General features: G+C 41.4%; 1 protein-coding gene across 2 annotated transcripts in view; it reads right to left on the bottom strand.

Moving 5' to 3' along the window:
- Positions 1 to 21,786, bottom strand: part of LOC136882015 (zinc finger protein OZF) — a 61,105-nt gene extending 39,319 nt beyond the window's left edge. For both annotated transcript variants that reach the window (XM_067154508.2, XM_067154507.2), the window contains exon 1: positions 21,257 to 21,786. The gene's annotated coding sequence lies outside the window, so the exon portion shown is untranslated. The remainder of the gene's footprint in view (positions 1 to 21,256) is intronic.
- Between the last annotated feature and the right edge of the window lie 2,530 nt (positions 21,787 to 24,316).

The raw sequence follows: 24,316 nt of genomic DNA, 5'->3' as shown, positions 1-24,316 counted from the left end.
AGATTTTTGTGAGCTTCGAACTTAAGTATGTTCATCAAGCTATTTATTCGATGTGGTCATACTAATGCTGTTTGTGTCAGTTTCAGCTGCCATCGGAACTTCAAGAAATAAAAAGGACGTTTACAATTCACAATAACCGACTACGCCAGGAGGAGCAAATTATTCACGTATGGAAATGGACTTTGCTGTCATCATGCCATGCTAAATGTAGGCACATTCTAATTGAGGGAGGAAGCGACCAGGATGACCTCCGACATGTGAGCAGATTCAACCACCTGGGAAGTGATCTAGTCTCACCCAAATTTAAGTACATTTTTGTAACATTATAACTGTGCATCTATGTAGAAGTAGTATGTGCCTCCTCATTTGCATTAGTATTTCTATGAGATCAGTGCAATTTTGCAATATTTTCTTACTTCATTCTTCTGGTGTCATGGTAGTGTTGGTACAGTGAGTGTGAAATAATTATTTGGATTCTATTAGTGTAATTTGCAATTGAATGTCTTCCGAGATTATTTCTAATTCCCAGGCAACTGCTTAAACATAATATTTAAAGGTAATGGACCTCTCGGATAAAATGTAATTTAACTGAACCCATTCCAGATTTATAATAAAGAATTTATTGCGGCCGAATGGCCATAATGATACATGTATGTCATATTCTTTTTAGAATTTGACCTACACAGTAATACAGCATATTTCCTACTTCTGGGCAGTCATGTCACTCCTTGCTATATTCCACTATTGACCTGGTTCGGTTTGAGCACATGGTTATGTGGTAAGTTCTGCATGTATTGTTACATAGTTCACACATGCAATTTTCATCTGGATCATGAAACACTTTTCAGGAGCAAGTCTTATGGTGGAAACCATGAACCGTAAGCCTGGTCATGACTAGCCTCATTTCACACAGACGTTGCGTCCATCTTCTGTCTAGCATTGCATTTGTTGTGTAGAATTCCATCGGTAAATCCCGCTTTTTATGCTGTAGAACTTGGAGCAGCTTGTTGTAACTTTCCGTAGTCGGTAGTGGTAGAATTATCCGTAGATCCTCTATTAAGAACGTTTCTCTTGCAAGCTCGTACACCAGTCTGGATTTGATTGTCTTTGATACACCAAGGGCTCTTTTGAGAAATCTGGATTTTGTCTATTCTATCTCTTCCAATTGCCAGTAGGCCCTTTCGACAACCATGGAAATACAAAGGCCCATTCCGGATTTATGAACTCGTGTGGGACAGATTTTTGTTGTCTTATATGATAAATTTCAGTGTGCAATTCATCTTATGCATTTCTGGGAATTTGTGCAGGATAGTGTCACCGAATGCAATGTTAAAATCAAATTAATGGTAGAACGGGGGTACGCTGTTGCTTCACGTCCGTAGGTTTAACCTCAAAGTGCCCTACACGTGACCCCTGGGTGGTGCTAAGAAAGCAACAACATTGGCAGCCAGACAATCCTTGGGATCTCCTGGCTTAAAACATATCACAATGGCAAGACTTCATGGAAACGGTCCTTATAAGGACCAACAACAACAACAATATAGGAGACTAGGTCGAAGTATTCAAATAATGCAGATCAACATAGAAGGGCTAAGCAGATCAAAGTGTCAGTTTTTATCGAGATTATCTCTGGAAAACAATATTGATGTGATTGCTTTGCAGGAAACTCACGTAGCAAACGAAGACCAATTGCGTACCAGAGGTAAAATACCAGGTTATGAACTTCTAGGTGCAACATTCCATCATGCTTATGGAAGTGCAACATATATACGAAATACAGTAGAGAATGCTTCCCTGATCTCTACAAGCACAAGAGATGATGTCCATTCCATTGTAATCAAGATAGATGTTACAGTCATCAATATCTATAAACCTCCTGCTACCATCTGGCCAGCACATGTCATTCAACCATACCCTCACCCAACTGTCTATCTAGGTGACTTTAACAGTCACCATGAGCAATGGGGATATTCTGTGACTGATTCCAACGGAGACGCTTTGACTTCGTGGGCTGAGGAGCACAATTTCTTCTTTATGACTCTAAAGATCGGCGTACTTTCAGATCAGCTGCTTGGAATAGAGAGTATAATCCTGATTTATGCTATGTGTCTACTGACTGCAATACTGTTCCTCTACCAACCATGCGAAGAGTTCTCCCTGATTTTCCCCATAGCCAACATCGACCAGTTGTAGTGGAAATTGGAATTAAAGTTCCAATAGTATCCTCAATTCCTCATCCACGCTGGAACTTTCAGAGAGCAAATTGGATTGGCTATGCTGAACACCTTGATAAGTGCCTAGGATGGATTCCACCTGTAAAAGACAACTATGAGAGATTTATTGGTGCTATAAAAAGCACAGCAAAGAAGTTTATACCTAGAGGCTACCGAAAGGAATATATCCCTGGTTGGAATGAAAACAGTGATATTCTCTACCAAGAGTTCCTTACAACTGGTGACCCATGCATAGCAGATGAATTAATCCACAGTCTGGATGCTGCCCGCAGGCAGAAATGGACAGAAACAGTTGTAAACCTTGACTTCAAACGCTCAAGTCGAAAAGCATGGTCCATTCTAAGAAAGCTAGGAGAGGGGTGTCGGATAGATCGAATTAGTTCTCCAGTAACTCCGGATATGGTTGCAGCACAGATTGTGAACAATTCACAAGCTCCAGAAGATCGGGATCATACTACACGGATAAAACGTGAACTGAAAACATTGAGGGCAACCATTCCAGAAGAGAGTACTTATTCCAAACCATTCACTCCACAAGATATATCAAATGCCTTACAAGGTATGAAGTCAGGCAAAGCCCCTGGGTTTGATGGCATTCACCCTGAATTTCTGTTACACTGTGGAAAATATGCTAGAATATGGCTTGCTAAATTCTGCTCTGACATCCTGCAGAGAGGGTCTATCCCTCGGCTTATGAAACGGACGAAGATCATTGCTATCCTAAAACCAGGAAAATCTAATGATCAACCCAAAAATTACCGCCCAATTGCTCTTCTGAGCATAGTATACAAACTTCTGGAAAGGCTAATCTATAACAGAATTAGTTCCGTCATTTTTCAAAATTTGCCTGTTGAACAAGCAGGGTTCCAACCAAACCGCAGCTGTACAGATCAGGTTTTATCACTAACAACATTTATTGAGGCAGGCTTTCAAAAACAACTGAAAACCTCTGTGGCATTTATTGATTTGACTGCAGCTTATGACACTGTGTGGAAACAAGGACTTATCTGCAAACTATTACGTGTTTTGCCATGTAAAAAGATTGCACGACTTATTGATAGCATGCTCACCAAGAGGAAGTTTCGTGTAATACTGGGAAATGGCACTAGCAGTGAGAAAACTCTAAACAATGGCCTTCCCCAAGGTTCTGTATTAGCTCCTCTGCTTTTCAACCTGTACATAGCTGATATACCTGAAACTAGCTCTAGGAAATTCGGACATGCTGATGATTGGGCTCTGGCAGTACAAGATAAATTCATGGAAAACACTGAAGAAACACTGACGGCTGATCTTACCACCTTGGGACAGTACTTTCGCAAATGGAGATTACAACTGAATCCAAATAAAAGTGAAGTTACATGTTTTCACCTTAGCAACAAAATGGCCAATAGTGAACTGAAGGTTCAGTTTGAGAACACTTGTCTTGCCCACAACAGATATCCACAATATCTAGGGATTACTCTTGACAGAACTCTGTCCTTCAAGAAACATCTTCAGAATACGGCTGCTAAGTTACGATCAAGAAACAACATCTTACAGAAGCTGTGTGGAACCACCTGGGGATCATTAGCATCTACCCTACGGTCTTCAGCTCTTGGTCTTGTATACTCTACTGCAGAATACTGCTCATCAATATGGCTGAACAGCAGTCACACGAAATTAATTGACACTCAGCTGAATCACACTATGCGTATGATATCAGGGACAATTAGATCTACTCCCACTTTCTGGCTACCTGTTCTATCCCATATTCCACCACCTCACCTCCGCCGAGAAAATGCTCTCCTACGAGATTATAAGAAAATAACTAACAACAGTCAGTTGCCAATCCATGGCGACATGAATGATGTTCTTATTAACAGGCTAAAATCAAGACGCCCACCTGTTAGAACAGCCAGAAACCTAGCAGACGCTAACTTTAATCTGCTTCAGGCCTGGAAGCAAGTATGGATATCCAGTGCTCCATCAGAATATCACTATCTACCATGGCTGAAAAACAAACCAGAGGGTTTTGATCTTCCACGGAAGACCTGGACAACTATCAACAGGATTCGCACTGGCCATGGCAGATGTGGCGACTCCCTCCATAAATGGGGAATACTTAATTCGGCAGCATGCAGTTGTGGTGCTGTGAAGCAAACAGTTCGGCACATTGTGGAGCAGTGTCCTCTCACTGCCTACCAGGGAAACCCAAGAGACTTTTTTCTGCTCTCACCCTTGTGTGTTGAATATGTAAATAATTTGAACCTGTAAATACTTAAAATTGTAAATATTATTTATTATTATTGTATCTATAATGTGATGTGTTAGCCATACGCTAAATAAATGGTAGAACTGAAAGTCACCAATAATAATAATAAATTTTAAGGCTGGGTTAAACTAAAGATTAATTATGATAAGTGATAAATAATTGCCACCGTTCCCTATGGGAATCAACATCTATATCATCTGATGGCCAAGCAGGCATCAATTTTTGATAAGGAGACAAAGTCTCTCATAGTGCATTGGCACTGCCGGTGGCTACAATTAGCCTACGCAGTGGCCTCCACGGTATGCACCAGCCAGCGTCTTGGTAGGTGTGCTAGGTACCAACTGATGAGCCCAGCCTAGCACACGGGGTGAAACGCTGGCAAACAGGAATGAGTTAGCTGGAAAATTTATAATGTCCAATAATGGACCATTTTTATTGGTATTAGAGTGGGATGTGTCAGACCCTACCCACTGATGCTGGGGTGTATGCAGGTGAACTTATCAGAAGCCTATTTATGAGGCACAGTCTGATAACTGCATACGGGAGATAAAACTCCACAATGGGTAGGGTCTGACACATCCCACTCTGACGAGTCTAGTGTCAGACCTAAGACGAAATGCTGGTTAATAGAGCAAACGCCTGAAAAGCCATACATCTAATTTTGATCTGATTTTTGAAATGCTCTATTGGTGGAAAAATATCTAATTCCCTCCATGGGAATTTAGAATTTCCATTTGGAATTGCTAGGCGGGCATTAATTCCATTGTGGAATTTTATCTCCCGTATGCAGTTATCAGACTGTGCCTCATAAATAGGCTTCTGATAAGTTCACCTGCATACACCCCAGCATCAGTGGGTAGGGTCTGACACATCCCACTCTGACGAGTCTAGTGTCAGACCTAAGACGAAATGCTGGTTAATAGAGCAAACGCCTGAAAAGCCTTACATATAATTTTGATCTGATTTTTGATATGCTCTATTGGTGGAAAAATATCTAATTCCCTCCATGGGAATTTAGAATTTCCATATGGAATTTCCGTTGACCAGAAAGAGGTGAAGAAGGTGCTGGGTGGAATGGGTCTATCTACTATATCAAAGACTAAGTTAAAACTTTAACATAGGTTATATTACTTTTCCAATCATAAACTTAACAAATTTTTCACTTAATGAAATAACAGGGTTACAGGTTCAAATAGCAATCTTGAAACAAGAATTGGAAAACCCAAGATTCGAGAATTTAACAGATTTGGGCTTCAAGTCCCTAATTTCCAACTTTACAATATCGCCAATTAGTGTTTACATAGACAAGGGGAAATCTCCCAAAACAAGACCACTTTGCTCCAACCGATACAAATTTACAGCCTTCCAGAGGCACCCCTCAATATTACAGTTGAATTAGAAATTATAGAAAAGTGCTTACATGCTCTCCCACTTTGACCAAGGAGACTGTGCTCCTATTTTCTCACAGTCCACTTAAGGCAAAATTACTCCAAAAATTCTTACAAACTTCTGACTTCTCTAGGCCCAACCCTACAATTAAACAATTTTGTACACAGGGGTAACTAGTACCCAAACTACTGGGCCTTCGTGGAAGAGGAAAACAGGTTAGATTACTGCAGCGACCACAAAATGAATGGAGGCGTACACTTCCGCTCCTAAAAAATTAAATATAAAACCCTAATTGGACTCTTGGCCTGGTGATGCAGAGGCTAATCCCAAGCTACTGAGCTGACTAGAATGAAGGTTACTTAAAATATTCACAGAAAAGAGAAACAGTTACAAAATCGTAGTCACCCCGAACTAAGTTGATGGGGGAACTCGAGAGGGTAACGCACTCTCTACCCCAGATTTACAGGTTAAGATGAGATTTTACATTAGCCGAAAGAAAATTTACATTTTAGAAAGCAGGAGGTTACATAGTTAGAAATTAGAACCTTCCCCTCGTGTAAGTCTGTGCAGGTAGCTACAGAAAAAATAGAATGGTGGCCATTACCTTGGCTGATGAACTGCCTGGTGAAGAGTGAGGTGCCCCACCTCCTGTTTTAACATACACACTCAGAAATTCGGCAATAAAAAGACAAGGTAGCCTGATTAGCTGCAGTGTATATACCTGAGGGGATGGTTCCAGAGGGTTCTGGACTAAATCTGGACACATCCTCTCAATTTTATTGGTTAAGCCAGTAACCTACAAGAAGCCAGAGATTGGCTGAAAAATATTTACAGAAAATTAATGATTGGCCAGATTCAAAAACTGGCGGAATGAGAAAGAAGTGTTGTAAACAATGAAATAATGAATTAAATGAAGGTTAAGTTAGTTGAGAAAACATAATAACACAAAACTTCTCTAAATCTTTAATTCTTTTACCTTGCACCAGAGTGCATTACTTCAGTACCTTGTAATGACATCTATGGAGAGAAGTTTAAACTTTTTGACGAAAATCAAAACAATTAAATCCAGTCATGTTAGGCAACTTCACAATAACCAATTACTCCATAATTCAATGGTGACATCTCCTGGTCAATGTCCCATCTTCACGCCGTAGCTGTTTCAAGATTTGAATGAGAGATAGCATTCTTTAAGGCGCTTCCTTTAAATGTGTGGAGTTGAGGTGTACCTCTCGGTACAGATTCCCCCCCCCCCCCAAAGGTCCTTCCTTGTGGTGATACAGCAGCAATACGAAAGAAGAAATTCTTTACATTGAAATTTTATAGAGCTGTAAGTCCTTTTGGAAAACACGATTTGAAGTCTTCTTGTGATCGTAGAATTTTATGATATGCCGATTCAGACTGACGGCAAGACCGGCCGCCGCTGCCGATACCCAGGTGATGTTGCCCGCACCCCCAAGTACATTCAGATACACCTTTCCCGCTACTATAAGAGAGGTAGTCGTCGTGATGTTCGCCGCAGATTAGATGTATAAGAGCACTAGGAAAGCTTTGCAATATGTAAAAATGGTTGCCCGGACACCCCTGTTACGGTGAGGGATGAAAAGAGGGGTAAAAACTGGTCTAGAAGACAGCAAGGCGCGACCTTCACACCAGTTGTTACCAAGCAGCGAGATTGAAAGCAAGTTAAGATGTCAGTGTGGTCTAAATGTGAATATCGCGCAATTATCCGCTACAATTTGGCTCGTGGATTAAATGTTGATCAGTGCCTGGAGAAAATGATTCCTGTGCTGGGGAAAGACTGTCCACATCGGACGACAATTTTCCGCTGTTACAAAGAGTTCTTTTTTTGCTAGTTGCTTTATGTCACACCGACACAGATAGGTCTTGTGGCGACGATAGGACAGGGAAGGGCTAGGAGTGGGAAGGAAGTGGCCGTGGCCTTACTTAAGGTACAGCCCCAGCATTTGCCTGTTGTGAAAATGGGAAACCATGGAAAACCATTTTCAGGGTTGCCGACAGTGGAGTTCGAACCTACTATCTCCCGAATACTGGATACTGGCCGCACTTAAGCGAGTGCAGCTATCGAGCATGGTACAAAGAGTTCTAGAGGGGCTAGTTTGGGGTTGAAGACGATCCTAGTTCTCGGCGACCGTCTGAATCAGTGACTGATGAAAACATTGAAGCTGTGAGGAAAATGTTGCAGCAAGAGAGGCGGTTGACATATCGGCAGGTAGAAGACACCCTCCACATCCCTGCATCAGCTATTCATTCAATTCTACATGACCATCTCCATGTTAGAAAGGGTTGTTCCCTTTGGGTGCCCCATTCACTTTCAGCGGAACAAACGGCACATCGAGTGAAATGGTGCCGAAAATTGCTAAAACAGTTTGAAAATAAGAGTTCGCGTAACGTCAATAGCATCGTTACAGGTGATGAAACTTGGCTTTATTATTACGATGTCCCAACAAAATCCCAGAACAAGGTGTGGCTGTTTGAAGATGAGGGTACTTCTCTGACTGTGCGAAAGTCAAGGTCAGTGAAGAAAAGGATTATAGCAGTATTCTTCACTGAACGGGGCATCCTGACTCGGGTTGTGCCACGAACACAAAGGACAGTTAATGCGAAGTGGTACAGTGAGGCTACCTCAGGTCATCCAGGCTCTCAAGCAGCTCCGTCCAAGGTCACGGCTCAACACTTGGCTCTTCCATCACGACAATGCTCCAGCACATCGTGCTAATGTAACAATGGATTTTCTTGCCAGATCAGGTTTGACAGTGCTGATCATCCTCCATACAGTCCTGATCTTACCCCCATGTGACTTCGCACTCTTCCCAGAAGCGAAGACGTTTTGCATCCGACGAGGAGTTTCTGGCAGCATGGGATCAAGAGTGTGAAAATGTAACCAAAGAAAAGTGGCAGGGTTGGTTCAGTGATTGGTTTCGACGTATGGAGAAGTGCATTGAGTGTGGTGGATATTATTTTGAAAAAGTCTAAAGTGTTCACTCACATTGCAAAACATTCCTAGTGCCTTTGTACATGTGCAGTCCCCAGATGAGTTGGCGGTAGAGTTACCGCAACTCAGCTCTTGCCGGAAGGATGGAGCTCCTGCGCGCCGTTCAGAAGCAGGCCTCACTAGAGTGGAGTGGGCCCATACCCCACTCCGGTATCGCTCGCCAGATGTTGAGACACGGCCGCTGACAGCTGAGAGGGTACCGAAACAATAATATCTGGGCGACAGAGATTGTTTTGCTGGAGCATGCGAGTACAATATTTATTTGTTGGAGGTAGACGGACTGGCGGCATTGATTGATAGAGTGTGTTAGCAATCCGAGGATCAAGGAGACGGGGCTTAGTAATAGCCACCAGGCACTAACAGGAAATTTCTCGGAGGGGAAGAGTTTACAAGAGTACACATAATGCCTACTAATAATAACATTACATAATTTTTAAGCAGTACGGCGCTTCTTAAAAGGAAAGATAACCTTCGACTCCTGCCAATGTTTAGTGGCGAATATAAAACCACCCTGAATTTACACAGGTTTCACCTGAGATTGAAAAAACCCTAAATATCCTCTCCGTGGCTGGGTTACTGACCAATAATGTAACCGGTGATAGAAAATCTACAATGAAGCATGGCCCATGGAATCTGGGGACAAGCTTGCCTGCAGGAACAAAAATTTAACCATGACTTGATCTCCAACTTTCAGATTGGTGGGCCTCTGTACAGGATCACATCCTCATCTAACATATTCGTGGGACACTTTTAGGTTGCTTTCAGCCTTCTTCTATAGATCTTCAATATTCTTGGGATCTATTGTCTCTGGTAATATGTCGTTAAGTGACCAAAGATTAGAGAGCGGCGTGTTAGGAACAAACAAACCTGAGAGATGCTGGAGTGAACTTGTGTGACTCATGAACCGCCGACTTTAGAGCAAATGCAGGGACGTATCCCACCTGGAATGAAATTAAAGCAGATCTACGATTACGATTGACCCGCTCAGCCAGAGATGGCTGAGGGTAATTAGCAGAAGTTGTTACGTGTGAGAAGACAGGTCAAAACAAAATTTACGGAATAAGTTAGATGTGAAGGCCTTAGCATTATCAGAAACTATGTATTGACAAGGAACAAAAGAAGCAAAAATAGTATTCAAACAAGAAATAGTAGACTGAGCGGTAGCCAGCTTAGTCAGAAACAACCAAGAAAATCTCGTGAAACCACCTAAACACACCAGAATAAATTTATTTCCGATCCCCTTCGATTGTGGGAGAGGTCCGACGTAGTCTATATATGGACGTTCCATGGGGTGAAACGCTTGATGAGATGACAATAGATCTAGCTTAGTGGACAAGGTGGGCTTATTAAGCAAGCAATATTTACACGCTTTTGCCATTTCTCTAATTTCACTGTCCATACCTTTCCAAATGAACGTCTCTCGGATCTTTTCCCGAGTTTTGAAGATGCCCAAATGCCCCCTCAATGGGTTCTCATCATAGTACTTGAAGATCATAGGCACAAGCACAGCTGGAGCTACTACTTTCATCTTTCGATCGTATCTAGAAGGGCAACACAAAACCCCGTTTCTCAACAAATAAGGGACCACATGTTCCCCAGAAGAAAGGGTTTCCGTAACAGGAGCCAGCAAAGCATCTTCACGTTGATATTTCTCAATATCCCGAAATAACATAGGGGCATCAGTTAGAATGGCATTAATACCGAAACGTGTGGACATGGGAGGAGAAGAACTACCTTCCTGTTCGGCGGTCTCCACTTCACGAGAAAACATGCGGCTTAGTCCATCCGCAACTACATTTTCAGACCCTCTAATATGCCTCATATCAAATTGGAAGGCAGAAATCCTAATGGCCAAGAGGGATATACGACCAGTACGATGCGGCCTAGCTAATACCCAACTTAAGGCTTGGTTGTCCGCTTCTAGGTCAAATTTGACATGTTCCAGATAAAGACGGAACTTCTCTAGAGCAAACAAAACTGCCAAACCCTCAAGTTCATAGATGGAATATTTGGCCTCTTGAGCCGATAAGGTCCTTGAAGCTTAAGCGATGGGTCGCCTTCTGAGTTCCGTTTCCTGAAGAAGGACAGCAGCAACCACCGATGACGAGGCGTCTTTTTGCACAATGAATTTCTTTGAGAAGTCTGGCATAGCTAATACAGGGGCGTTCCAAAGAGCTAATTTCAGATCATCAAAAGCGGCTTGCTGAGATGGCCCCCATTTAAATTTGACGCCTTTCCTACGGAGTAAGTTCAAGGGCGCCACCCTGCTAACGAAGTTAGGAATAAATTCCCTGAATAAATTCACCATGTCTATAAACCTCGCAATGCCTTTGATGTCCTTAGGCAGTTTGAATTCAGGGATAGCCTCTGCTCTAGTATGATGGATGGAAACACCATCGGGCGACACAATATGCCCTAAGAATGACATAGAAGGCTTAGCAAAAGCTACCTTGGATAACTTCACAGTCAACCCAGCCTTAAGAAGGCGATTGAGTACTTCTTTTATATACTTGGTGTTCTTCAAAGGTCTCAGAAAATACGACATCATCGAGGTAGTGGTACAGGTATTCAAATTTGATGTCCGAGAAGACCCTATCTAGCAGTCTAGTAAAAACAGCTGCCCCCGTGGGGATCCAGAAAGGCACGCGGTTGTATATATACAAGTTCCAATCCGTGCCAAAAGCTGTTAGATGTTTCGATTTTTCAGCTAGAGGTATCTGGTTGCACGCCTGAATAAGATCCAGGATGGTAAAGAACTTGACTTTCCGAAACCATGATAAACAAGAGTGACGATCAGGAAGGGGCACAGATTGTAACACCACCTTACGGTTCAAAGCCCTGTAATCAATTACAGGCCTGAAGCCACCTTGCGGTTTCGGCACAAGAAAAATTGGCGACGAATATGCTGACTTAGAAGGTCGAATTATTCCATCCTTTAACATCTGATCGATTATTTCCTTAAAAGCCTTCATTTTCGGTGGGGACAGTCGATAAGGCGGAAACCTACCTGGAATCGAATCCGTAACCTCAATCTTATATTTGATGAAGTCAGTGACACCCAGAGTATCGGAAAATACCAGAGGAAAGGACTGACACAACTTAAGAATACTTTGAGCCTTCTCTTCAGGAAGAGGTCTAAGATCTAACATCATCTTATCCTCGGTAGGCGAAACAGATGAACGACACAGAATTACACTTCCAAAGGGGAATATTACAATTATTAGAAATATTGAAAGCGTCTGACTTGCTCTGAATGTCAAACACCAGACCAGTATAAGACATGAAATCGGCCCCCAATATTAGAGGGCAAGAAAATGTTCAGCGACAAATAACTTCACCTTCCAAGTAACCTTCGAAATACGAATTTTAGCAAAAATGAAACCTAACATTTCTAATGGAGAAGAGTTAGCCGAAACACATTTAACAGAAGATGAACTATATCTGGAAACTTACAGTTTTTAATTTAGAGAATCACTCAGCCAAAATAATGGAAATCACACTACCTCAGACTATCAGGGCAGTGACAGGTTCACAGTTCACTTCAATTTTAAGGAATGGCACAAATGAGGGGGTCTCTGCTGCAATATTGAGGCTTTCACTGGGGCCATCAAATGATAAATTAGTAGAAACTTTACCAGAATCTTCACTGGGTTTAACAGGGGCTGAGCCTCGGGAAGGCTAACATACTGACCCAGCCGATGACACTAGTCACTTTCTATTATCAGAGTTCACGGAGGTTACACCAGAATTTGAACAGGAGGGGGTGCTATTGACAATAATGCAATTATTGGCGAGGTGAGCAAATGAGCCGCATTTAAACAACCTTGAGATGAGCCTGCTCCATTCTTCGTCCCACTAGATTTTGTCAATGGGTATTTATTTCGAAGATGTTCCGTTGAACCACAAGCATAACATTTGCGGGTGGTGAAAGTTCGGCGAGCTGGAGGCCGATTACTGTTAGAAGACGGAGGGGCCTCCTTCGCAACACGTAGGGTGTTGGCATACCTTATTCTGCTCATAGAGCCATAGCCTCTAATTCATAAAAGTTTGAGGACGAGATGCAAAACATAGGTAAGACCTATAGGGTCGAGAGATGCCTTCGACAATAGTTTGCACTATTTGGTCTTCAGAAAAATGGAGTGTGAACACCCTGGTGTAAAATTTTATGTCTTGGACAAAGTCAGCGAGATTCTCATCCGATCGCTGTACTCTGATATAAAACTTCGACATTGCTCTAGCCAGAATAAAGTTTCCGAAGAGGTGGGCGTGGAAGTCTTCTGTGGATGAACGATCAGCTATGGCTTTAAATGTTTTGTCCGAGAGGACGCCTACGGTATATGGATACATGATTTGAAGTATCTGAGAATGCGATACCAAAAACCTCATAAAACAGATTCATTAGTTGAGATGACTGAAAATTTTGAAATGCCCTTCAGCAACATAGCCAATGGATGAGGCAAACTACTGAAACCAGGTGAAATAATAGGGGACGGCATAGAAGGTTGAGAGGTCTCTAACACAGCATTATTTAAAAAGAAAGGTGGAATTTGTCTAGGATGATCAGACTCAGTTTCCAATAGGGCTGATGTTTGTTGAGTGGCCACAGATTTCCTACGTTCAGTACATTTACTAAGATCTTCCTCAGTTGCCAAGTGCATCGAAGGGACTTGGTCGGTTTTGGGAGCAGCTGCCCTAGTCAACAATTGAGTAACTCTATTTGACATATCTGATAGATGTTCAACCAGATTACTAGCCTAATTAGCATGATCTCCTTTTAATATGCGAGAAAATAGGTCCCTAGCCCTGTTATAAAAATGAAGCAGTCTAGCCTGTACTCTCTTAAGCTGGCTAGCTGATGGATCGCTTACTTCAAAAAACTAACTACAGACGCTAGTTCCGTAGTATTGTCCGTGATGGTAGATAGAGCCTCATCAATTTATTTTTTCCCAAAGAAAAATAGGCAGTTCTAGGGATTCTTTAAGTTTGGCAATATCTGTCACAACCGTGCCTCCAGACTGGGACTTTCTAATTAGTAACTCATAGATCAATTCCTACTTGCGCAAGTACCCGGGAGCGAGGACTTTGCGAGGACAGACATGTCAAAAGAGAAGTTAATAATTTAGACAAATTCCCAACCATCGAGAAAATTCTTAGAGTTCGACGCAAATCCTATTTTTAGCCTTCAAAAAGGGCTTAATCTAGACCCATTCAACCATGCTCTGCTACCACTTGTTACCGTGGTTTGTGGATCGCAGAGAGGTGAAAGAAGGTGTGGACCTGAATGGGTCTATATACGATATCAAAAAATAAATTCAAACTTTAAAATAAAGGTTATATTTATTTTCCAATCACAAACTTAACAAATTTTTCACTTAGTGATATAACAGGGTTACAGGTACAAATAGCAATCTTGAAACAAGAATTGCAAAACCCAAGATTCGAAAATTTAACAGATTTTGGCTTCAAGTCCCTAATTTCTAACTTTACTATATCGCCAATTAGCGTTCACATAGACAAGACCACTTTGCACCAACCGATACAAATTTACAGCCTTCCCGATGCACCCCTCAATACTACAGTTGAATTAGAAATCACAGAAAAGAGCTTACATGCTCTCCCACTTTAACAAAGGAGACTGTGCTCCAAATTTCTTACAGCCCACTTAAGGCAACATTGCCCCCAAAATTCTTACAAATTCCTGGCCTCTCTAGGCCTAACCTACAATTTTACAATTTTGTACACAGGGGTAACTAGTACCCAAACTACTGGGCCTTCGTGGAAGAGAATAACAGGTTAGATTACTGCAGCGACCGCAAAATGAACGGAGGCGTACACTTGCACTCCTAGAAAATTAAATATAAAACCCTAATTGGGCTCTCGGCCCGATGAAGCAGAGGCTAATCCCAAGCTACTCAGGTGGCCAGAATGAAGGTTACTTAAACGAGTTACAGAAAAGAGAAACAGTTACAAAATCGCAGTCACCTCGAACTAGGTTGAAAACTGAGGTAATGCACTCTGGTGCAAGGTAGAATGATAAGTGATTTAAGGAAGTTTTGTGTTTATAGGTTTTCACAACTAAACAAACATTCATTTATTTCAATATCTCAAGGTTTGCAACACTTCCTTCACATTCCGTCAGCTTTTGAATCTGGCCAATCAGAAATTTTCTGTAATTATATTTCAGTCAATAATAGGCTTCTTGTATCTTTTGGATTATCCAACAAAAATGAGACGGTGTCCGGGTTTAGTCCAGAGCCTTCTCGAACCATGTCCTCGGGTATATAAGCTGCGGCTTTTCAAGCTACCCTGCCCTATTGATCATCGACTTGCTGAGTGTGTGTGTGTTAAGACAGGAGGCGCCTCATTCTGCGGCAGGCAGAACAGCAGCCCAGGTAATGGCCATCAATTTTATATCTCTGTAGCTATCTCCGCAGTCTTACCCGAGGGGAACATTCTAATTTCTAACTCTGTAACCATCCATTTCTTAAAAAAGTAAACTAATCCTTGCTAATGTAAAACTCCATAAAAGTCTTTAACTGTAAATCGGGGACAGAGAGTGCGTTACCCTCTCAAGTTCCTTCAATTTATCTTGAGGTGACTACGATTTTGTAACTGTCTCTCTCTTTCTGTAAAGCATTAATTAACCGTCCTTCTATTCACCTCAGTAGCTCAGGATTAGCCTCTTATCATCAATCCACGAGCCCAAGTAGGGTTTGAAAATTTTGGTTTTCAAGGAGCGCAAGTATACGCCTCCATAAATTTTGAGTTTGGGCTAGTAACGTTAAACTGTTCTTCCTTTTCACGAAGGCCCAGTAGTATGGGTACTATATACCCCTGTATTAACTAAATTGTACGTGATGGATTGTGCCTAGAGAGGCCAGAGATAGTAAGGTTTGTGTAGTTTGAATGGATTTCGGAGGTCAGTCTCCTTGGTAAAATCTGGGAGAGCATATTAGCCTTTGGTGATATCTGTGTAATAATGAGAGGCACCATTGGAAGGCCTTAAATTGTAACGGTGGGAGCAAGTGCTATGGACAATTTGGGTTTTGGGGAGATTTCTCTCCTTGTCAATTTAACTAAACGCGACTTTGGCAACGTTGTCAAATTGTAATTTGAAGCTTGCAGCTCAGGACTTGTAAATTTGGGGCTTGAAGCCCAAAGCTGTTAAATTCCCTATTCTTGGGTTTTTTATGCTGGTATCAAAATGGTCATGGTACCTGATACATTGGTTTTCATTCACTAAGTGAAGAATTTTGTTAAGTTTTGAGATCTGAAAAGAAATATAATCTTCATTTAAAGTTTTAAATTGATTTTTAATATTGTAGTTAGATCCATTTAAGCCCACACCTTCTTTCACCTCTCTCTGTACCACGCTAATCTCTGCAACGGTATTAATCCTGCTATTTTCTCTAAAAAGTGATTGCCAATAATCAATCACGTCACTGATTGTTGAACGCAACGATTTGCCAGATACTGTCATCTGACTATTCCATTGATAAGATTATGATAAAAATCGGAACCTAAAATTAAATTCTAGAATTCGTCTGGGAGCTGACTTCCTTCTTACAGAATACTGTTGATTGCAACTGCGAGCTCATTGTATTAGCTTTACTACACCTTGATTCAATCCCACTTCGTCCTGGGAGAACACACAAACTAAATACCGGTACTTGAAATTATCGACCTGTCCTAGCTTTGTATCACCAATCTGATATTCAATTCTGTTGAATTTCTTACCTACTGACACCAATTTTCAAGCTCCAAGATATTACACTGCAGGCTTTCGACACAATCTGCCATTAAGACCAAGTTGTCAGCATAGGCCAGAGGGCTTACTACATTTCCACCTAACGGAATCCCTCCCTGCCATTTTATACCTTTCAGCAGATGATCCATGTAAAATACGAACAGCAAAGTTGAATGATTACAGCATTGTATAACCACCGTAATTATCCTGAACCAGAAACTCATTCTACCATCAATTCTCACTGAAGCCCAATTGTCAACATAAATGCCTTTGATTGATTTTAACAATCTACCTTTAATTCCACAGTCCCCCAGTATGGCAAACATCCTTTCCCTCGCCACCCTGTCATATGCTTTTTCTACACCTACGAAACACAACTGCCTATTCCACTGGTAGCATTTTTCAATTACCTGGCACATACTGAAAGCCCCTCTGTGGTCTGAAACCACACTGGTTTTCATCCAACTTCCTCTCAACTACTAGATCGCGCCCTCCCTTCCAAGATGCCACTGAACACTTTGCCTGGTATACTAATCAATGAGATGCCTTGATAATGTTGCAATCCTTCCTGTTCCCTTGCTTTTGTCCAATCTGAAGTTACGTTACCAACACTCCATGCTAATCTTTCTACTCTATGAAGCAATTTCACACCTGCCTTCCCACTACACTTCACCATTTCAGGTCTAATTTCATCTATTCCTGCTGCTTTATGACAATAGAGTTTATTTACCATCCTTTCCACTTCCTCAAGCGTAATTTCACCAACATCATTTTCCTCCTCCCCCATGAGCTTGGTTGTTCACAACACTACCGGAAAATACTTCCTTTTATGTTAGGATGTTCAAAATATTCCCTCCACCCCTCCAGTACCTCCCTGGGATCTATTATGAGTTCACCTGAATTACTCAAAACCTTGTTCATTTCCTTCTTGCCTCCCTTCCGAAGATTCTTTATTACTGTCCAGAAATGTTTCCCTGCTGCATGACCTAGCCTTTCCAGTTTATTACCAAAATCTTCCCTCGACTTCTTTTTTGATTCGACAACTATATGTTTTGCTCTGTTTCTTTCATCTATGTACAAATCCCTGTCTGCCTTAGGCCTTGTTTGGAGCCATTTCTGATAAGCCTTCTTTTTACGTTTACAGGCTGCTCTCACTTCATCATTCTACCAAGATGTTCGCCTTTTCCCATATTTACACACAGTCGTTCCTAGTCACTCCCTTGCTGTTTCTACTACAGCATCCCTGTATGCCCCCCATTCTCTTTCTACATCCTGAACCTGATTACTGTCTACTGCTCGAAACTTTTCACTAACCATATCCATGTACTTCTAACTTCCTCATCCTGGAGATTTTCTACCCTCATTCGTTTGCAGACAGATTTCACTTTCTCTATCCTAGGCCTAGAGATACTTAGTTCACTACAGATCAGATAGCCGTCTGTATCACCAAAAAATCCCCGGAAAACTCGTACATTCCTAACAGATTTTCTGAATTCAAAGCCGGTTAAGATATAGTCTATTATGGATCTGGTACCCCTAGCCTCCCATGCATAGTGGTGAATAGTCTTATGCTTGAAGAATGTATTCATAACTGCTAAACCCATACAAGCACAGAAGTCCAGCAAACGCTTCTCATTCCCATTAGCTTCCATATCCTCCCCGCTTTTACCAATCACCCTTTTGTATCTTTCAGTTCTATTTCCAACTCTCATATTGAAATCGCCCATTAGCACTATTCTATCCTTGCTGTTGACCCTGACCACGTTGTCACTCAATGCTTCATAAAACTTGTCTACTTGATCCTCATCTGCACCCTCACATTGTGAATACACTGAGACAATTCTCATCCTAATTCCTCTAACTGCCAAATCTACCCACATCATTTGCTCATTTACATGCCTAACAGAAACTATGTAGCGTGCAATGGTAGTCCTGATAAACAGCCCTACCCCATACTCTGTCTTTCCCTTTCTAACACCTGTCAAGTACACTTCATAAACTCCTAACTTACCTCTTCCTCGTTATCTCCCCTTACCCTAAAATTACTTACTCCTAGCACATCCAGATGCATCCTCTTTGGTGACTAAGCCAGTTCTACTTTCCTTCTTCTATAAGCCCCATTAATATTGATAGCTCCCCATTGAATTCCATTTTGTTCGCCAAGTTGTTTCGAAGGAGTCCCTCGCCTGTCAAATGGGAGTGGTAGTCCATTACTCCCATAGGTCTGAAGCTTGATTAAAATTTTCTGAACTTGGTAAATTCATGAAGCCGGATGCTACCCTAATTACACATAGTCCAAGTGAGGATCTCCCCTCTAACAGGTTTTGGACCACTGGTGGATTGTATAGTCCTAGCCGCCTGAGCACAAGGAGGGCCATGACTCAGAATATGTCCGAGATGCCCATTCCCATTCCATAGCAACTGGTATCCCGACTGTCAGGACCACCCCCTAGGCCACCCAGCCCATGGTTCACGAACTAGGACATGACTACAGTAACCCACACTATGATGTCTTATGAGAAGAAAATGCAAAAAAGACCTCAAGATACTTTGTACAATTTTGTTTATTTTTGTTTAAAGGAGTGCTAATAGCAATAAATGTCAAACCTTGTTTTTAAATTGTTTGTTTTTCCATTGTCGTCACTCGTCCTATTAAATGCCCCTAAAAATAAGTGATGCCAGTTGACGAATGGTCCACCTCTGGGACTCTTGCTCACCGGCTGAGCCTACCCGGGAAATAGGGGGTAGTATCTGTCCCAAGGGAGCACTGCACAGTTCTAGCTTCAGCATGAAGAGAAATGAAGTGGCCAGTTTACGAACAAGTTCACTGTGTGTCTTCTACGGGGTTGAATAGAAGAGCCGACATCACTGCCATTGATCCAAATAAGCACACTGCTTTAGTGCAGGATCGCTGAAAGAGACCTTCAGCAGGCGATTGAGGCTGACATATTTATGAAACATGTCTCCCACATTACATCTAACTTGAGCATTGGTCACTTAGAGGGTTGTATTTGATAGCAGGGGAGGTACTACAAAATACACCTGGAATATCTTAAAACGGTAAGGTATCCCCAGGAATACACTCAACAACATCATAATAGGTACTCTACATCACCATCTTTATGTTTCAGAATCTAGGCCACTTTGTGTGATAATCCGCTATGAATGTGTTGCATTCCATAAAATCCAATAAGTTTTTTATTTGTGCATACAAATAGTTTTTATTTTTTTCCAAGTCATAACATTACGTCTACTAGCAGGACCCTTGTGATGACACATGTTCTTGTAAATATATATATTGTTATAACTAAACTAACTAAATCTAAACATATGGCATACAAAAACAAATGGAAAATAATGTTTTATTGGTATACAAGGAAAATATTGTATATTGTCTTCACCTCCCAGAGGCCTTCTAGGATTTTACCATGACTCTGAAGTCATGTTCACAACAGAGGCGAACAACTAACAAATCTAAAGCTGACTGATGTTGAATTTGAAGTCTATATCACAAGAAAATATAAACTTACCAAACCAAACTATAGAACTCAAAAAGAGTACTATAACTTTGCGAGGAACTAAGAACTTGACCTACGAGTAAGCAAAGAGCCTGTTAATCGCAATCATCCACTGCAACACACTCGAACGTCAGCTTAGGGTGATGTGTAGACAAAGACTGGGCAGGTAGGAATGGGAGACGAGGCAGACCCTCACCACACGTGTGGCTGATTCTCATGCCGGACATTTGCTAAATAATGGGACTTTGAAATTCAGTGAAGCATGCAAACAGGCATTCCAACATTTACAGATCATGAACTTACTTAGTGCCAGAAGTGTCTGAGGCCAGGTGCAGGTCTTTCTATCTGACCTCCGCATCTGGGTGTGAAATGACGATAATGAGGTAGAAATATTTTGAAGCCCAGTGTTAGCACAACGACTACTCTTGTCCAATAAGAGCATGGGGTCTGCTCGAGGCTTAACGTTCCTGTCCAACAGATGAATCACCATTTAAAGTTAAAAACTTCATCATTGTTCCATATTGAACTGAGAATCACATTACTAAAAAGAAAGTATAGAGGTTCCACCTTTTCAATACACTAGTATTGAGATGAATCACCATCAATGGCATCATATGCCCTAACTCTATCTATGAACAGTGCAGAGGATTTTCAGGTTTATCGCACGCAATATAGTGTTCAGAAATTGTAAACAACCAGCCAACATTCTGATGATAAAAATGTTTTCCTTCAACAGGCCTCGAATCCACTAACCATGGTATCAGATCATGGGAACTTGATGCCTTAACAATCATTGCCATCAGGCAGGATACCTAGCATTTACACTATCACAACAATTCTCTGTATAATAAAATTTAGAATCTAATACAAACTCGGATACACATTGCTACACTACAAATCGAAACTGCCCACACTCCATAGCCAAAAGCGTAATTGTTTAAAAAGAAATATTACGTGAGAACATTTTTGTTATTGCTTCACCAGAAAATTTTACAGCTAGCACAAATTATGAAGAATTCAGGAACAGTTTCGGTAGATTCCTCATTGATAAAGCTTATTTTTCACTTAAAGAACATTTGGAAAGAAAATAAGACATTTACTCACCAGAACGAGTTTGATTGTGTGGTCGGCAGTCCTGATGACGGTCTGTGGTTTCCAATTTTCAAACCAGGCAAAGGCAACGGCCGCTCCCTTCCCACTCTTAGCCCTTTCCTATCCCAACATCACCACAACACCTATCTGTGTCGGTGTGACGTACAACAACTATTTAAAAAAAAAAAACCTTTACTCCACCTAGCTATGTACGAATAGACAATTTACTCAAAATAGTTCCGTTCATAACAGTTTATATTTGTTCACTTAATACCATTAAATACTGGTTAATATTTAGTGTAGATAGACCTAGTCTGAGAGGACTGAAAACAGAAATACAGGCAGTTGTACAGATTACAGACTACTTGAGCATAATTTACTTCTTGCGTTAATTAGTTCCTTGTTGAGGTCTAGAAGATTGGTAATGGTAAATGTTTGAAACTGAAATTTTATCGACAGCACTGTATGTTAAATGTTGTGGACAATGTTAAACATCGCAATTTCTTAATGAAGAAATTCTTACAGAAATAACAACGGAGTAAAACTGTAAAATATACACCAACAGGATATCAAAACAACAAACCTAGCACTTCGAAACCGAAACGGATATAGTGAAAAAATTTTGATTTCTTCTTCTTCTTGGTTAGTTGTTGGACATCGTCGTAAGACGCTACGTCCAGTCACTGGTTTGCCGGTTAATTAATGTCTGGGATAGGTGCCAACATTAGAAGAAAGTAGTACACTACGAGAGAGTAGGGTTAGCTATGTAATGAAGCTAATTGCAGCAGGTAATGATGAAACTTAGGAAAATACCAATGATATATAGGCTAAACTTCTTCACGTCTGTGTGGTCTGTCACGACGTCTTACTACAAACGAACAAGACCGGACCACAAATAAGGGTTAGTATGTACAAGTCCGTACCTAGAGGAAAGGAAAAGGTTACAAATGGATGTTACCTGTAACTAAAAAATTGATGATTAAGTCTACAACGTGAAAAGTCGGTTAGAACACTAAACACGAAACGTTTAACGGCAGTTGGTAACTCGCATGAACAAAGCTTACCTATGAATTCACGACGGTGATGTTCATATGTCTGACAGTGAAAAAAGATGGGAGTTACAGTACTGACTGCTCGGCCACATGGACATAAGGTACTTTCAAGAAGAGTAAGGCGATAGAGATGTGCAGGCGTACAGATATGATTTAGGCGGAGTCGGATGAGTGTAGAATGCTCCTACAATTCTATTGCAATAGCCGTATGTTTTACTTGGAAGGAGTGGAGTGTCCCAATAGAAGAAGAATCTCATCCTGTAATGACTTTATCCGATGCTTCACTTGGACATTTTGTCCCATATGTTCCATTAACTCTTCAAATTTCTTAGAGACGTTGCGACATTTGTCTGTAGAAGTAACATTGGAATTACAGTGTAAAGCCGTGACAGAGGGAGATGCTGATAGTTGTGCGTGGGAATCCGAAGGTTGCCCTTGGGGACTTGACTTCCGTGATGTAGATGCAGGCTCGTTAGGAGTAGCAGGTATCAAACGCACTACTGGAGTGCCAGAATGTTCTGGAACCGTCTTCGGATTACTTATCAAATTCAGATATAATGCCCTGTCATAACCTGGTTTAGCGGGTGGGCGGGGAGTGTTACTAACCACCATAGTAAATTTACGCTTTCGAGGGAGAGTTTCTTCCGATTGGGAAGGTCTATTGGGTAAAAGAGGGAAATGTTGTGGCATCAGAAGGGGATTGGATATGGACTGTAATGGGGCAAAATAGTTTTTCACTTCTAAATATGATTTGTTTTCAACACTCATAATGCGTTTAATTTCTTTCTGTTGTTTGTGGATTTCACAATGTTCTGCTCCTGCAGGATGATTTCCGGCACAACTAGCGCATTTAACTAGTTGGTGAGTGCAATCTTCGGTAGAGTGAGTAAGGGAACATTTTCCACATCTCGGCTCCCTGGAACGACAATTAGTAGCGGTATGTCCATACCGCTGACATCGTTTGCATAATAAAGGAGAGAATATAAAGGCCTGAACCTCTAAAATGACTTTAAAAATGGACACACTTTTCGGAAGTTGTTGACTTTCGAATACAATCTTCACAGTACCTGTAGGGATAAATTCAGTTTTTCCCTCTTTGGATGAACGTCTATTTAGACGTTGTACTTTCACTACAGGATATGGTGAGTCTAAATAGGTGAGAATGTCGGATTCGGAAATAGTAGTGTCTACTCCCCGTACTACCCCTATTCGATGAATATTCGAGGATGGAATAAAAGCTGTCAATTTCTTTTCTTTAAGAATGGGATGAGAAAGAAAGGCGTTTGCAGCCTTACGAGACATGAAAGTAACTTGGATCCTATTTCTTCCCTTCCTATGGATGGCCTTGACGTCACCAATTTGCCTCTCGTAGAAAATTCGACCCAGAGTCATAGGGTGAATATGTCCTATTTTATTTTGAGATTCGGTCGATTCGACAAATACTATGTAGGGGCCAAGATGAGTGTTAGAATATGTAGATACAGGAACGTGCTGGCGCTGATCCATGTCACGTATTGTATCTTGAGAACTGTCTCGTTGGGTATCAGTATTACTAGCGTCCATGTGTAAGTCCTCACTCACGGCATCATTACCAATATCAGGAGGTCTTCCTAAAGGGCCACCGCCACTATCTACAGACATAGTACTCCGAAAGGGGATTACACTATACTAGCACCGAGACAAACACAAGAGAAAAATTACTAGGATACAAACACAAACATAAAACACTCTACTTATCTACAGACGTGAAAAAGCCGCTGCACCAGTGACCGGAGAGAGACGTGTGCACTGCACAACAGCCGAACACCGAATGAATATTTTTTGATGCCTGTTCCGGCAGTCTTCGTTTGTAAGAACCACCGCCGTCTCGATCCTCTAATACTGCCTGCTCTGTGCCGCTAGTTTAACACAGGAAGGCGCGACTACCAATATTTCTCCAAGTCGCCGTAAGAGTGCAGCAGTAAACGCACAATCTTCGCCGTCAGTGTGGGTGTAACACTGTGTTGTTGGTGCATGAATG

This window comes from Anabrus simplex, chromosome 10 (assembly GCF_040414725.1).
Source record: "Anabrus simplex isolate iqAnaSimp1 chromosome 10, ASM4041472v1, whole genome shotgun sequence".
Lineage (NCBI taxonomy): Eukaryota > Metazoa > Arthropoda > Insecta > Orthoptera > Tettigoniidae > Anabrus > Anabrus simplex.
Note: the sequence above shows the minus strand (reverse complement) of the source record. Positions and strands in the feature narration are given on the sequence as shown.